General features: G+C 39.8%; 1 protein-coding gene across 6 annotated transcripts in view; it reads left to right on the forward strand.

Annotated features, from left to right (window-relative positions):
- Window positions 1-17,899, forward strand: part of CYRIB (CYFIP related Rac1 interactor B) — a 161,477-nt gene that overhangs the window by 101,786 nt on the left and 41,792 nt on the right. The gene's annotated exons all lie outside the window — the stretch shown is intronic.

Here is a 17,899-nt window from a genome sequence, read left to right on the forward strand (position 1 = left end):
AAAATATAATGGGGCAAGTTAATACCTATAGTATTAGCCAATAACTATCTTCTTGTCAACTGAAGATAACAAAAAGTGAAAATGCCTATACTTGATCTTGGCAGTTATGACAGTGGGGAAAAACACAGCCTATGCAAGATCTAAATGTGAACATAAATTGCCTTCCTGAGAGTCTAAAATACAAATATGAATGTCCAAGTGTTTGTTTCCATTTAATTCTACTCTTTTTCAAAGTTTTCATCTATTTTAATCAATAAAACACTGGCTTCCTTTGGAGATGGAGCCTTTCTTTTAGAGCTGCAACCCAAATTTAAAAAGTGGGGCACTGTTGGGCCAACATTTTAAAGGATCGCTGTTGTCCCTCTAGCTTTTGCCCTATTTATAGATGCAAAAAGTCTGATCCTCAAAATCCTCATACTGAGTCCCCCAAAGATTTGTGGCAGCTATTTTAGTATTTGAAAATCTCCAATTTTGACTTTGGGAATGGAAGTAATATCCTCCCAGGTGCCAAAAGTAACCTGCTGCCTCTGTCAACAGTTAACATAGCTGGAATCTATCATGATGTATTGGCTCAGTCTTATCCAAATTCTGCCAAACAAATGGGACTGCACTCAGTAGGTATTCTGGAAATGGAGATCCCCTACAGCTCAATCTGATGGACTTCCAATACCAAAATTGAACCACGTTTTTTCAGGTTCTTGGATCTGAAGTGCTCTCTTTCCTTAGAGCTGTCCTGTGTATTTCCCTAGTTAACTCTCATAGGTTGATAGTTAAATGTATAGAAAAACAACTTTATATCTTTCAAATACTGAATGTGTCATCTTTACTGGCTGATATGCAAAACAAACCTGAGGACTGGGAGCTAGAATATGGAAATAGGCATTTACATAATTAAATAGGTGATTATTGATAATTATCACAGTCATGACCATTTTGATCTGTGATGGTTGGTGGTGGTTAGAGTGAACTAAGGGTTTCCATTTATTTTGAAGAATCTTCTGTTTTGCTGTAGTTTTATCTAATACTTTTTCTCTAGCTACAATGCATAGAAACAACACGTTGTTTGCATTACTTGATCAGATGACAGGATTAGTGAGCCATTATGGACAGAGACCTTCATGTACTTTCCAGTGTTCGAATAACAAATATTTTATATTAACTGAAGCAATATGAATGTTCAGGTCACAATCTAGCATCAGGATAGCTGGGCACTTAGACTGGCATTTGGGTGGGGAAATAAAGTTAAGTCTACTGGGAGTTTTGCTGATTCCAAGAAGGTATGATTGGAATAAAAGTTATTAAATGACTCCTCTCCTCTACATAAGTGAAATTCACACCAAAAATGCAATAAATCAATAGATAATAGACCTCAGAGTGAAAATATTTGAAATATTTTTTTAAATGATGTATTGAGGCAAAAAGACTTGTACGTTTTGAAACTTTAAATGGATAAATCTATGATGTGAAAGTGTTTGTTTGTTTTTTTTTAAGGGGTGCGTAGTGCTCAATAAAGGTGCTAGACTGACAGCCCTGAAATAGAAAATCCTGTATTACTGCTGTAAAACACAATAAATATGCATAACACTTTATAAGGAACGTAAGACAATCCTTGCACTGAGAATTACAAAATTTAGCCACAGAAAAGGCAAGCTTTCCCACCTCACCCCTTTTGTGAAGGTGTCACTTCTAAGAGTGAAGAAGGTATTCTTAATCACTTAATGTATGGCCTTTTGGCTAACACTACAGCTGTAACTACCAAGTATGTAGTGTGGGCTCTATAACATTGGACACCCATCCCTTAGAAAATATACTAAACCCATCAATTTATTTCAAATAATCTACTGAACAAGCCTGAGGTAATGATTTATCTCATTGGCTATTAACCTGATCTGGATCAAGAGTGAAGGTCTGTATCCCAGTCTAAATCACGGAGCCATCCAAAGCACCTTGCAAAATTTTTAATGTCTTGCAGCTTTATTTACGTGAATTTCTTGTTACTTTTCCCATGACTGTGTAAAACACTAATAGAATGAAGAAATTTTAAGTGTCTTTGAAAGGAAACAAATATATTAATGTCACAAGGTGGTACCAGTGATTAAGGTTTGAGGATCTTGGTTGTCACAGTGTAAAGTGCAGAAGAAGAGGAACTGCATGCCTGGGGATATGCAGAGAAAAATCTACTATGATAATTGTTTCTCTGAAGTTGTGATGAATATTTCCCTTGGTCTGCAAGGTCAAGTTGTAAATGAATGACCTCTACAGGTGGAGATGAAGTACTACAAGATAATTTTTATATGAAAGATTGAAACCTGCTTGCAGTTGAATGTAAATATACTGTAACTAAGATTGGTGGTGTAATATTATTAGATTGGGCATTGAACTGGGCATTGAACTCAACTTTGAAAAATTGTTTCCTTTTTTCCATTCATTAATTCTAAGAATTATTTATATCTGTTAACTTTTAGTACAAACTGTTTAACTTGATAAGGACTGGCGAATAACTTTTTCATCTTAAAAAAAATACAACTTAGAAATATTTTACATGATCATGATGCAAATATAAAATTAAATGCAAAATGTGTGCTTGGAACACCTAACAAACAAAGAGATCTGGAGGTAAGATAGAGAGTACATCCTTTAGCTTGTGTCCTTATGAAAAGGAAAAGCACATTGTTAATAGTCAAGTCTGTATTAACCCTGGACTTACACACTCCAAGGTGAACTGCACTCAGTTTTTGGCTGTGGGTAAGTCAGTTCACAAAGCATAGTAATTATTCCAGAATAAAAGTGACTTCTATTCCGCAGTAGCGTCCACGGGATGAACTTTTCTTATTCTTGCAACATCTATGCTGGCCGGTTTCCCTGTGTACATGAGGTCTTCCACGGGGCCTCCAATTCTTGAAGAAAGTTCCACAGAATCTTTAGTAAAAAGAAAAGGAGTACTTGTGGCACCTTAGAGACTAACCAATTTATTTGAGCATAAGCTTTCGTGAGCTACAGCTCACTTCATCGGATGCATACTGTGGAAAGTGTAGAAGATCTTTTTATACACACAAAGCATGAAAAGAATACCTCCCCCCACCCCACTCTCCTGCTGGTAATAGCTTATCTAAAGTGATCACTCTCCTTACAATGTGTATGATAATCAAGTTGGGCCATTATCATATACATTGTAAGCAGAGTGATCACTTTAGATAAGCTATTACCAGCAGGAGAGTGGGGTGGGGGAAGAGAAAACCTTTTGTAGTGGTAAACACCCATTTTTTCGTGCTTTGTGTTTATAAAAAGATCTTCTATTCTTTCCACAGTATGCATCCGATGAAGTGAGCTGTATCTCACGAAAGCTTATGCTCAAATAAATTGGTTAGTCTCTAAGGTGCCACAAGTACTCCTTTTCTTTTTGCGAATACAGACTAACACGGCTGTTACTCTGAAAAGAATCTTTAGTGTCTACACAGAATAGACTGTATTCAGCTCAAGGTCTCATCGGTGATTCATACAAAAAAATAACATGATGATCCATTTTTCTTTTAAAATGAAGGGGGTGGAATCAATCCTGCCAAAACTTTGAAACTATGATTTCAGGGAATCTAGGTGTTGATTTGCTCACTAAGCCATTTCCTCTGGCAAATGATGAGATCCTGGGAAGAAAGTCCTGTGATTTGAACCCCTAAACTCTGCCACAGGAGAGACTATTGATACAACTTTAAAAAATCACTCCATCAAAATAGTTTCTTAAGTAAAAACAGGTGTTTTACTTTCCTCTGAAATTAGAAGGCAACTTATTCACAGCTCAGATATTAGTAAAGAACCGCTCAGCTGTGCAGTCCTATAATCTGATGTCAAACTCCTTATGAAGGACCCTCAAGTAGATAACAATTTGAACAGAACATAAGAATGGCCATACTAGGACAGACCAAAGGTCCATCTAGCCCAGTATCCTGTCTTCCGACAGTGGCCAATGCCAGATGCCCAAATAGGAATGGGAATGAACAGAACAGGTAATCATCAAGTGATCCATCCTGTCACCTATTCCCAGCTTCTGGGAAACAGAGGCTAGGGATGCCATTGATGGACCCATCATCCATGAACTTATCTAGTTCTTTTTTGAACCCTATTATAGTTGCTGGAAGACTTAATCTACATTTATTCCATAACTGATTAATTTCAGTTAAGGCAATATTTTTCTTATCAAAGAACAATGCATGAACTATTCCAACTGCAGAATTGAAGGGCCACTTATGGAAAAACATTGTAGTTTAGTAGAATATTGTTCCAAGAGAAAACTGGTCTGTGTGAAAGCTATTATGGAGTTCTTGAAGTGGCTCTTTTAAGAGCCACCACTAGATGTCAGTCGTGGAAAAGAATGCACAAAACTTAAATTTGATGGTAAGAATATTAAACAATAAAATGTGCTCTAAGTAATTTGTGTATTAAATAGCTAAAGCACAGATCAATTTCTGAGTTGCTCATATGAAATTCATGGTAGTTTCCATTCTTTAATCTGAATCATACACTGAAATAAGTAAATGTCCATAACTCTAAATTTACATCTTTCCTGTGTTAAAAAATAAATAAAAATTCCACCACAGCTGTTTTGTCATTGGATTTTAAACCTGCATCTCTGTTGTTGAGTGGTTACATAGTTCAAATTAGTAGTACCTATAAACATTAATAGGGCTGTGTTTTTTTCCACTCAGTCTGTAGATTGAGCATTCTCAATGAGCAGTTGAGCAGGTTATTTATAAGCTTGTACAAGTGTCTGAATAGCTGCTAGATTTCAAGTAAAAATCTATTGGAATAATCCTTTCCAAGCTGGACATTAAGGCTTGTTTGCACAATACAGTCCCTGAGTTATAACCTTAGATCCCTTAGGCGGACCTCATTAGGTAACATCTATAATACTAGGTTTTTCAGTAGATGGAGATGGTTACACTTTTTAGTATTCCTGTTCCTTCATATGGCTCCATTGGAGGGGAAAAAATAACTATGGAGATGGGACAGTAATGTGGACTACATTCAGAGCCAAGCAAAATATTAAGATCTTTCTGGTCGCTTTCTGTGAAAGGATTAACTCCTAGTATCATTGTTACAAACCTCTCTGCGTTCCTGGAGCCTGCCATCTGCCTTGAAGGCTGAATGTATCTAGAGCCTCTGAATTCCACAATATTGGTGGTGAAGCTTCAGAGTATAACCTCAGCTTCCCATTTCCTCTTCCCTCCAATCACAAACTGTATATTTCATGAGGGAAGAAAGCAAATAGTTCAAACCAACTGGGTAGCTATTTTCTGATGTCATGCTCAGGCCATTATCTGACTAATCTAATTCTGGGACGACATATATTCAGAAAATAACTGTTAACCAGCTCTTCCCTGCTTAATGAGTATCTCTTTGTGATACATTCAAATAAAAACATGTTCAGCGTGCCTTAAAAGACGGAGTTGCCAAATTGATTTCCAGAATTCTCCTGCTGATAATAGCTCACTTTAATTGATCACTCTTGTTTTAGTGTGTATGGTGACACCCAATTTTTCATGTTCTCTGTGTGTGTATATGTATCTATATTTATATCTCTTCCTACTGTATTTCCACTGCATGCATCCGATGAAGTGGGTTTTAGCCCACGAAAGCTTATGATCAAATAAATTTGTTGGTCTTTAAGGTGCCACAAGTACTCCTCGTTAGTCTGTATCAACAAAACATTTTGCTGATACAGACTAACACAGCTTCCACTCTGAAATCAGTTACAAATGCTTGCCTGACTTAAAAACTTCCATAGGATCCAGTTCCCCACAAAGAAAATAAATTGTTTTCATGTTTTTAATGGTATGTATTCTTGCATGTCTGAGGGTTGGGAGAGGAAGCTCAACTAGTGTACAGAGCCTGGATTTAAGGTAACTGCTTGTAATTAAGCACAAGACCTTAAATATATTGAACATTGCTATTGATTTTAAACATCATAGCTGTCAATGTTAATGTGCATTTAAATGCAAATAATAAACCATCACAGGAATATTTTAGTATTTTCTATTTTACCTCTACAAAGATGAGTTGATTTATTCTTTAAACAAAAAGCCTCATTGGTTACAAATATATCTTCCTGTATTTGTACATTATCTGAGTTAAAAGCATGGCGATTTTATACCTCACATCTTTTACATTTGGCACAATTCTTGATTCTCATATTTTCTTACATAAATACTAAAAAGGGTTTTATCATTCATTGAGCATATATTTTGTTGTTCACCAGTTGGGAGCAAAGTACTTTAATGTACAGTTCCCCTCAGGGAATTGGTCTATAGTGCTCGGGAATTTGGTTACGTCATGTACTTATATTAAATTTCCTCTGGATTTCAGTAAAAAACTGAAATCTGTCAGGGGTGTTTTCAGCATGAAGGGCATGCGTGCGAGTTTTGTTTTGAAAATATGCCTTTGCTTTCTGCTTGTCTGATCTTGACACTGCACTCAGCATCAGACAGCCCCATAAGGCTGTAATGGGCCAAATCATTGTAATCAAATGTGGCATTCCATATGTCTTATTTTTTTTGAAAGTAGGTCAAGTTTGAAACCATTTTCTTGGCTAGCCCTTCTGTTTCCCACAACTTGTTCCACGTGGCCTGAGCATTGGCGAAAATACCTTGAGTGCCAGAAAGGATTATGGGCAGCTTCACAGGGATAGTCAGAGTTTTGTGGGCTGAGTGATTGGTAGTAGCATTTATTTTCTCTCTAGCTTTATCTTGCTACCTTTGTGGCAACAGAAAAAAGTACAGTAGAATCTCAGAGTTACAAATACCTCGGGAATGGAGGTTGTTCATAACTTTGAACAAAACATTATGATCTTTCAGAAGTTTACAACTGAACATTAACTTAATACAGCTTTGAAACTTTACTATGCAGAAGAAAAATGCTGCTTTTGACCATATTAATTTAAATGAAAAAAAGCACAAACAGTTTGTCAAATTTTTTTAAACTTTATTTTTTTTTAGTAGTTGACATTTAATTACTTTTTTTACATTTAACTGTTTTCCCCCTTTTTGTGTGTGTGTGTCTGCTGCTGCCTGATGGTGTACTTCCGGTTCCAAATGAGGTGTGTGGTTGATTGGTCAGCTCATAACTCTGAGGTTCTACAGTAATGCTGAGGAGATCTTATAAAAAACAAGAACTTCAGTTTTCACTAATATTGAGTTAAGTTTGTGAATTAAATCGGTAAAAATAACTGGAAGTAGGCAGCTAGACGTGTGAGGTCAAAGAGAGGTTGTCATGTTGGTCACTGTCTGACTCCTTGCTGGAACATCCGTGGGGCTGAGAGGGAAGCTGGAGGTGAACACCCCGGTGATTCTGGGGACTGAGCATGATCATGAATGGGAAATTAACCCAGCAGTGCTTCACAACATATTCAGTTGATGGGGAACCCCAACAAGAGACCTACTTGGTACTTACCGGAACAAGAAATGTCCCCACTACTGCTCCAGAGCCAGACTGGGGAAACCGTTCCTAAGAGAGACTTTCCTCCTTCAGTGGGGCAGAGAGCTGCTATATGCTTTTCCTCCATTCCCTCTGATCTTGAAGGTCCTATTAATAAGTCAGAAAAAATCAAGAGTTATACTGATTGCACCCACATTGCCGAGACAGGTGTGGTACCCAAGAATGACATAGCAGTGTGTCCTCCAATTCTTCTTCAACCCATTCCTCACCTACTCTTCCTAAACAATGGACAGCTCCATCACCCCAACTTACAGATCCTCTGGCTTCAGGCTTAGCTCCTTATAGTTCCCATACAGAGAGAGCTGCTGCTCCAAGGAGGTGAAGGAAATGTTACTCCACTGTAGGAAATCGATGACTCATTGCACTTACCTGCAAAAGTGGAAATGATTCCAAATTTGGTGCAATTCCAAACAAGTTGCTGTAACATCATCCTCCCTTCCCTTGAGCCTAAATTATATACTAGATGCTAAAAGGGCTGGTCTCTCTCTTAGCTCACTCCAAGTACATCTTGGGCCACAACGGCCTTCTACCAGGAAGTGGATGGATATTTGGTATTCACCCATTCAACAACATGAAGATTCCTCAAGGGCATAGGAAAACTATTCCTGCACACCAGACACCCAACTCCAACATTGGACCTCAGTCTAGTTCTAAAAACCCTAACTGGACTACCCTTTGAACACCTGAAATGTGCAATCAGAGGCGTGGGGGAACAAATATACCTACAGTGTAGCAGCCATAGGGACACACATCTCGAACCATCGTTACTGCACAAGGTGAGTAACTTCTTATCCTATTCACTTCCACACATATCTCCCTTCCCTCAAAAGCCTATTACAAAAAGTGTCCTTGTTACTTTGTCTAGGAGCTGTAGAAGAGATTTCACAGAAATATGGAGCAGTTTTTACTCCATTAGTATTTTCCTCCAAAGTACAAATGGGGAGTCTTTATCCTACCCTAGACTTGAAGAGACTGAACAAATGTATATACCAACTCAGATTCAGGATGGTAGCAGTTGCCTCAATCTTTCTATTCCTGTCAAGTTCAAGACTAATTTGTGGCTCTCGAAGGATGCTTGTTACCATGTAGCCATCCATCTAGCACACAGGTAGTGCTTGGGTATCACAGTGGAGTCAAATCATTACTAGTACAAGGCACTGCCATTTGGATTCTCAACAGCACAGAGGGTCTTCATGAAATGCCTTGCCGTGGTAGCAGTCCACATTTGCCCATACATGGATGACTGACAGATGACAGGTACAGCATAGTGAGAGGCAGCAACAAACTTATAATGTGCTCTATCCCTTTTCACCCAGCTGGGCTTTCTAGAGAACTGTGAAAATAATCCTTTACCCCAGCACATATGATAGAGTTCATAGGATCCTTGATTGACTCCAGATCTGAAAAAGAATACCTGTCCAAGAACTGGTTCCAGTCATTACAAGCTTTCACTCATGCTCTAGTTATAATAACCAGCTACAACAATATGAACATATCTTGCAGTGCTAGGCCACATGCTGGCATTCGTGTACATGATTTGATGCCACTTGCCAGACTTTCAGCACTGGCTCAGACCAGTCTATTATCTGGTGAAATGTCAGACAGACTAGAGGGTCTTAATACCACAACATATTGCAGAGCTGGCTTAGTGTTTGGAACCCAAGGGACAGGTTGGAGAGCTCATTTGGAGCACCTACAGATTCAAGGAACCTGGTCCCCAAATCACATGATTAGCCCAGAGCCATCAGACTGGCCTGTATAACGTCCTTACCTGTACTCAAAAACTTGGTGTTGCAAATCTTCACACACAATATGACAGTTACGCTATACATTTGCAGTCCCCAAACTGTGAGACCTAAGCTTGTTGGAAGTGGTACACTATGACTGTCCCCTTTAAGGAGAAGTGGAACTCAGGGCCAGCTAATCCCTGTTCCATGATATATAGCCCCTTTTATAGAAACAGAGATCTGCTTCCAGGGAGCAGCAGACTAGCTGGAAAATGGGCCAGGTGTTAATCAGGTAGCTACCTTCTTAATATAGAACCCAGCTGTTAGGTGATTCCCAAAAGGAGGAGGAAGGCAGACAGCTTGGAGAGCACAATGTCAGGGGAGCACTGAGTCAGGAGAGAGGCTCCCTAAAATGGAAGCCTGCTAGAATCACAATGCAGCCTAAGCTGGAGGGCTGTGGGGCCCCTGAGTCCAGGGGAAGGAGTTGAGATCAGCACCTGAGGAGACTAATAAGAAAGACTTTCCAGAGATTCCAGGGCCTGCGGTGGGACTGGCAGAGCTCTCTGGCTCAGAGGGAACTGGAGGGGAACTGGGAATAAGAGCAGCTTGGAGCTCAAGTTGCCTGGTGCCCAGGTAAGGATCAGAGACCCATTTTAAATAGAAGACACCTTGCCAGATGGGCTCTCAGCTGAGGAAAAGAAAGAGTTGATTGAACTGTCACATGATGGTGGACCCAAGCTCAAATTCAACAAAGTGCAGCTCAGTGACTTTTTGCTTAGAATGAGAGAGGAGTTAGCCTGATAATGGACAGAGCTCTGAAACTTTTGATGCCTTTCAGCACTACATGGCTCTGCAAGACTGGCTTTTCTGCAATTGCTATTTAAAAAAAAAAAAAGTACAGTTCAGTGATGACACAGTATCTCGTATGGATTGGCTTGGCAGAATTCAATTTTAATTTTTTTAAAATAATTTTGATGGGTAATATGTTCATTTGTGAGCTTTTTTTCTCAATTTTTATCAATTAAAATTTTCTGACTTGTGCAAAATTATGGGTTCAAAGCTTTATTTTTTTTTTACTTTTTATAGATTTTACATTTTCAGAGTTGTGGGAAATTATGGGTGGGGGGGTCAGACAATTATTTAATGAAGACATGTTGAGATTCAAAATGTTAAATTTTGCAACTTTTAAAACACAAGTTGTCAATATCACATGTCTAAATACCCTTAAATCAAACTAAATTCTCAAGTAGCATCTTTCTAACTTTGCCTATCTGTAAATTTCAGTAGTTATCGATGGAAATATTTTTGTTTGTGAGTGTATGGTGAAATCGATGTTTACTGATACTTACTGATAAAAATCTAATCTTTCCAAATCTACTTATGAACAGGCATGGCTGGTACATCCTGTTTCAGAAGTGACCAGTTCTGGCTTGGCTAAGATTTGATTACAGATATTATGAACAGTTAGAACCTCAGGCATTTTGAAACCACCTTGGCCTGCTGTTCCTTCAACCTGGAAATATCAACAAGAGTCTGATCCAAAAGGCTTCAACCTTGATTGACCCATTTGGAAGTCTCAGACGAGCATCTGACTCTGCCTTGGTAGCAGCCAGACTGAAAGCCTTGGTGCTGTCTTGATAATCAGCATGTCTCCAATCAGCTAGACTAGGAGTGGTGGTGTACAGCATGTAGCGGCTTCCCTACTCTATTACTAAAATGCTAATAACTCCGCGTTAGACACCTGGAAGCTTCTAGTTGTCCCAGCCTTATTTGAACTGGTTCTTTATCCCTTAAAAACAAGAGGTTGTCCTGGGAGCTCAACTCAGTGTAACATTTAAAATCTTCATACAACATCCCCTCCTCCCCCCCGACATTGTACTAATTAGTGAGTGTGGGAGCAGCGGCATACCTTCATCTGTTTTTAAGGTATTCTCTATTTTCTGTATGGGGATGCCATCAGTTTTCTCCCCCATTCCAAATCTATGAGAGTCTAGTGGTGGAGGCTACCAGGCCAGCAACAAGAGTGGCTAGACCTACAATTAAATTAAACAGCAGTTGTTTAAAATCCCAGATCATTAGCACTTTCTTTAATGATTATTCTTTAGGGATGCCCACAAAACTTACCTAGTTGCTCTCTCTTTGTATTTCTCAGTACACCCTCTTTTCTGTCTGGTACTTGGAAAGAACTTTAGTGTCACATCATACTGTTCAGAGGATGTTATCAGCACTTCACTTAAGTAATAGCACCACATGTTTTAAGAAATGTTGCACTTATTTATAATATATTCTGCTGGTGTGCTGAGACCACTGTTATCACGCTGACTCCTTGTATTCCCCTTCCCTCCTGGTCTGCATCCGTTTGTCTCTTGTCTTTTACTTAGATTACAAGCAACTTGGGGGTAAGGACCATCTTTTTTTCTCTGTTTGTACAGCGCCTACACAATAGGAGTCTGGTCCATGGTCCTATGACAATATAAATAATAGTGCTGTTCATCCTAAGAGATCCCAAAACACTTGGCAAATTGAGTATCGCTCGTCCCATTATAGAATCTACCTTAGGGTGAAACAAAAAAACTGTATATATAGCCAACACACACATTAAGAAAAGAAAGAGTAAAGAACACAGAAGTTACTAAGATGTGATGTGATATTTTAGTAGTTAAAATATAACTGTTTGAATTTGGCCAGGACCATAACTCATATCCCTAGACCTTATAAAAAGCACAAGGAATTTTTTCCTAATGATCAAGACACTCCTTGCAAATCTCATCCAAAGCCATCTTCCCTGCCTCTGGTAGCACAGTGTCTTTTAATCCCATTCTGGGGCATTGGATCAGTGCAGACATGAAAGGAAGAAAGCTATTCCTCAAATCACCAGCACCATTTCCTGCAACTCCTCCTTAGTTTTCTGTTGAGATCAATCAACAAGCAACTGATTTAGCCCAACTTTGCCTAGCCTTGTGTATATCAGTATTTGAACTGAGCATGTAATTACAGCATTTTGGGGCACTTAAATTGGGTGCAGCCTTTTCTTTTGAAAGCTGAATACAGTATATCTTTTTCAGTTTGTTGTATGATGGTAAGGCTTTCTTTTTTTCTTCAGAATACACAGCTGTTTGGGCCTTTGTCTAAATTATTTATATTAGAGCTGTTGGTGCTTCTGTAAACTCAGAGTTCCTGTCTTTGTTCATATGACAGGCACACAATTATTAAAAAGCAAATCAGCCTTTCCTATGTATTGAAGTATATTATGGGTCCCCCCCCCTTTTTTTTTTAATACTATATTTTCAGCGCATTGAAAATTAGTTGATCAGGAAACATTCTGAACATTACCTAGATGGCTTAAATTTTTGAGAATTCGAAGTGGGGAGTTGTGGTCATAATCCACTGTTATGAAACTGGAGAAAGCATTACTTTCTTCCAAGAGCTCAGACTTCATATACTATGAAAACTTTTGGGAGCCTTGAGTAATTTTTTTCACAGTTGTTCTGAAACTAGGTAGCAAAACCAAATATTTTCTAATTTGACTTCGTCTTTTGCTTCTCCCTAACAATTTTTTCATTTAGTTGATACTCTTTAGTGTCTAAATAACAGGCTTTGGAAAAAATGTTTGTCTTCTAGTTTTAAACTGAAATTGAAAATATATAGCGTTAGGCCTTTCGTAAGGAATCATGATGGTTGTCTGAGCAAATGCTATATGAAGATTTTTTTTTCTGCTGATAGTTAAAATATATCTTGCAAACTCTTTATTTGCTTATGAATTCATTGTCTGAGAAGTCTGGTCACCTCTAAATTCTAACTGGAACAAAATGACAAGTCCAGGCATCATTGTATTTGTGCGGCACATTACTTCTGGCTATACTTGGTCAGAGTAGAAATTGAGAAAGACAAATGAATTCCTTATGTATGCCTCTTTTGTGGGAGAAGTGCACTAAGCAGTTTACCTTTAGGTAATCGCATTTCTGTTTATAAATCCAGCATGTATTCTGCGATATTTCACCATAGGGCTTCAATGAAGCATGGCAACGGTTTTATTTGTTAACCTTATTCCTAGAAAAGAAACTTGGAACAGTAGATTCCTGCAGGAAATGAAAATCTATTATATGAAGACATTTCTGACTGAGGAGTCGTTAGGCACAAAACTGTATTTCCCCTCTAGCTTATTTTAGGAAGAGAGGGGGATTTTATTGAACAATTTTTAAAACTGCCCTCGAATGATGGCTATAGATTTTTCCTAGAATATTTTATCATCTTCTCAACCTAGCAGCACACACTCGCCAACCCACTTAATCTGACCGTGTTGCAACGGTGGCAGAAAATTCCTGCTTCTGTAACTAATATCTGGCCCAAAACAAATCAGAAAACAAAAAAATATATAATTTTAGAACTGAAAATATTTGAGGGAACTTTTGGGCAGCTCAAGGATGTGCATAAAGATATTTATTATGTATAGTTAAACTTAAATATTTGTTTCTCTTTTAGCAAGTAACATAAAAGTGTCCTAAGTTATGCAGCAACATAAGCATTTGAGAGAAGGGATAATTTTTTTAATTAAGGCACTAGATTGGGATTCAGAAGATGATCTGGGTTTTACTTCTGGCTCTGCTAGAAAGTTTGTGTGACAATGGGAAGTTACACTTCATCTTAATCCCCCATCTGAAACTCTAAGGATGAATTCATTTTATTTATGGTGCTCATCACTGTAGTATCTGAGCACTTCTCAAACAATGAATATGTATTCAGAATACACTTGTGAGGTAAGCATGTAGTAGTTATCCCCATTTTACTTCCCTGCCTCACAAGTGGGTTTTGAGGAAAAAGTCAAAAATTTGTGACTGGCTCAGATGCTCTGGCAAGGAGCATTGTGAAAGTGTGTGATTGTGTGTGTATTTAGGAAAAAATCAATCCATCTAAACAACTCCTCAAAACATGAGTCTCACTACATTGCTGAACATGAGTCTCACTACATTGCTGAAATAGGTCAAGATTTTCCTAAACAGGTGCTTAAAGTTAGGCTTCTGAGTCCATATTTAGGGACCTAAATAAGTGACCTGACTTTCAGAAGTGTCGATTATTGCTTATGTTAACTTTTGTAGCTGTCAAGTTTGTGTTTCTTTGAAACATAGCAAATTCTAATGAGATATTAACCAGTAGGAAACCATTTGTAGTGATATTTGTAGAGATCTCTGTGACCTTTCAGTAAACTGGGAAATAAATTAATCTATGGTAACAAGCTTTTGAGAGCCAAAAATGCCAAAAATTTACCTTGGGTTGAGGGTATTTTAACCTACTAAAATACATAGTTCATTATTGTCTTAACCTCAGTCCCTGTTCTTGGTGGGCTGGGGAAGTGCTGGAAGACGGGGTTAGTTATAGGTTCTCCTGCAAAATAGTTTTCAAGGCTATAGTGGTGGGTTTCAAATATATTTAGCTGCTGTATTAACTTAGTCTTATTTCTCAAATTTATAATTTTTGGTAAGCATTGCAAACCCTTTATGCAGTAGCCAGACAAACAGGAGAGCATACAGCTTGTTAGGAGGGTGTAGACTCTGAAGTTTTTGTTTTGTTTTGTTTTTAAATGTTAGGGAAGTCCATCCTGATCAATTGGCTTACATTTTAGGGATGCTTTGGTAAGAAAAAGGGCTAGAGGCTTACCTTTTTAATTATATTTTAGAATTTGCTGGAACCTTATGGACCATTCTTATGTGCTTAATTCTCCAATGAGTAATTTCATAAATGTATTTCCCAGCCTCCTTGAACTCATATACTTTAAAGCCAGAAGGGACCATCATGGTCTTCTACTCTGACCTCCCTGCATTTGGCAGGCCATGGAACCTCACCCACCCACTCCTGTAATAGACCCATAACCTCTGGCTGAATTACTGAAGTCCTCAAATCATGTTTTAAAGACTTCAAGTTACCACCATTTATGCTAGTTTAAACTTGCAAGTGACCATGTCCCATGCTGTAGAGACAGGCAAAAGAACCCCCAGGGACTCTGCCAATCTGACCATGGGGAAAGTTCGTTCCCGACCCCAGGTATGGCAGTCAGTTGGACCTTGAACATTTTGGCAAGACCCAACAACAAGACACCTGGGAAAGAATCCTCTGTAGCAGGGGTTCTCAACCTTTTTCTATCTGAGGCCCCACTCGATATATAAAAACTCCAGGATCCAGCAGGGGCAGGGGATTCTCGGGGCAGGGGCCTTGGGCATAGGCGTAGTTTGACTTCTATTTTGGGGGGGGGGGGCCAGCAGGGCTCAAGCCACCTCCACATGATGGGGTCCAGGGAGGGAGTGCCACCTCCATTCCCTGACTCACTGCAGCAGGCTATCCAGCCTGTCTGCATTTTGGGGGGTGCACAACCAAATATAACTCAAAGGTGGGGGGCTTAACTGAAAAAGTCTGAAAACAGTTTAGTGTGCAGCGAAGTGGGTAGCTAGGGGCTATGTGCAGACAGGAAGTGGCTGTGCATGTGGTGGGAGTACTAGGGGCTATGTGTGGGTAGGGGGTAGCTCAGGGTGCAGGGAGGTGTAGCTCAGGGTATAGGGAGAGGGGTATTAGGAGCTATGTGCTGGGAGGACTCCCCTGCGGTTCCTGTTCCCAGAGAGGTCTGCTGGCCGTGGAGCCGCGTCTCTCCACCCAGGCGGGCTCTTACTGGCTGCCTCTGCGGGAGCAAAGGAGGCTGGGACCTGAGGAGCAACTTCAACCTGGGGCACCAGCAGGGGAAGAGGGAATGCTACCGCTGCCTGCTCCATAGCACCACCAGAGCAGTAGCTGCCCCGCAGTGCCCGGCTCTGGCTTCCTGCCTCCGACCTGGCCAGGGAGCAGGGAGAGGAGATTGTGGGGTGAAGGTGTGGAGCTGCCCCCTGGAATGCTGTGCTCTTGCACTGCAGTTTTTGGGGAGGCAATGCCCTCTATGTCCCCAACTCTGCCCATGGACTCAGGGCTTCTGCCCCTCAGGGAGCACCAGGGCTTGGGGCTCCGGGATTCAGGGCCTTTCCCCCTCCCCCCCCGCCTCCCAGCTTCAGCTCCCCAGGGGGCACCGGGGATCGGGGATTCAGCCCCCTGGGGGGCGCCAGGGATTGGGGCTTCAGCCCCACGCCCTCCTGGCTTCAGCCCCATGGCGGGCAACAGGGATCAGGGCTTTAGCTGCAGGGCCTTGCAGCCCTCTTGAAAGGGCTCGCGGACCCACAGTTGAGAACCGCTGCTCTGTAGTACTCAGAGGTCTTCCCATGTAGTATCCAATCGCTAGCCATTGGGGATATTTGCTACTAGCAATCGCAGATTATCCATATGCCATTGTAGGCAGTCTGATCATAACATCCCCTGTATAAACTGATCAAGCTCAGTCTTGAAGCCAGCTAGGTTTTTTGCCCCCCACTGCTCTCCTTATTGGTCTTGGGTACTGTATCTTGCTGAGATCTTAAAAATAAGCTTCATTTGGAATTTCTAAAATAGCTGTGTTTTGATATGAGGTATATGGCAAAAAGGATAGGGAGAATTTTTAAAAGATTATTACCAGCTGTTTGACTTCTCAAGTTCCATATTGCAAAAATACGGATCAGACTTTCAAAATTTGAGGTGCATGTGACTTTTTTTCTAGGACTTTAGAGAGCGGCTAAAATTGGGCAGCATGTATAAATCTTCGCTATGGAGAGAGATTTTCTCATTACTGTCCAACAATTTCATAATTGCCTGCCTTTTGTCTGACTTCATTATAAATGGCTTCTGAAATGCTTTGTTATCCATAAATAAACAAAACACCCATGACCTTCTGCATGTCTTGGATTAATTCTTCCCCTCTCCCCCCCCCCCCCCCCCAACTGCTTCTCACATCATGTGATGCATTCTGGGGTACTATCTAATCAGATGGATAGGAGTAGTGGGCCTGTTTCCAGTGTCTTTAGTTGACTTCTTTCCAAATTACCCCAGTTCCTTTTGCTGATTCCAAGCACTATGAGATCCAACGGCTTGCTTAACTTACTGGTCACTGCTTCAGTCATGTACTCTACAAGTCACTAACAATTCAGAGTGAATGGTCTTGTGCTCTCCCGCTCCAAATAAACATTGCTGCCATGAATAAAGAATTCAGAGCACCTTAGTGAAAAACACTAGATTTCTGTGATTTTTATACAAATGCATTCAATGAATTGCAGATCAATAAACTTCCTTCTTGGCTCCTTCCATTTGAACCCATAAGTCAGACTATTGATCTGGCCTTAATTTAACATTTTTATTTTTAAGTGCTTGAAATCCACATCTCACATTTTTTAGTTTAGTGAAGCTTCTGAAATGGGATCGTTCTGGTAGTAAGTATTTGCATTTGGGCCTTGTAGCAGCAACATTGTTAAAGCACCCCACTGAATTTAGGTTGGCTCATGCTCATTGCTGTTCTGCAGATCTTGCCAAAGCATGATGGAGAGCTATATGTTGGTCTTAGAACTATTGATGTGCATTGAAAATGCTGCCCTTTCATGATGTGTCATTCTGGCATTCCTATGTAAGCATTTAATTACTTCTAAAATTTGCTGGTAATGTTTGAGGTTTCATCATGTGGATATATGTCTCAACCAAGTGAATCTAATAAACCACAATTGTTTTTCTTTCACTCTGTTTGTTTTAGCTAAGATGCAGCAGAAAAGCATAAGAAAAACCTTTCAAATATGATTCGCTCATATTTTGGG

Source organism: Caretta caretta, chromosome 2 (assembly GCF_965140235.1).
Source record: "Caretta caretta isolate rCarCar2 chromosome 2, rCarCar1.hap1, whole genome shotgun sequence".
Classification (NCBI taxonomy): domain Eukaryota; kingdom Metazoa; phylum Chordata; order Testudines; family Cheloniidae; genus Caretta; species Caretta caretta.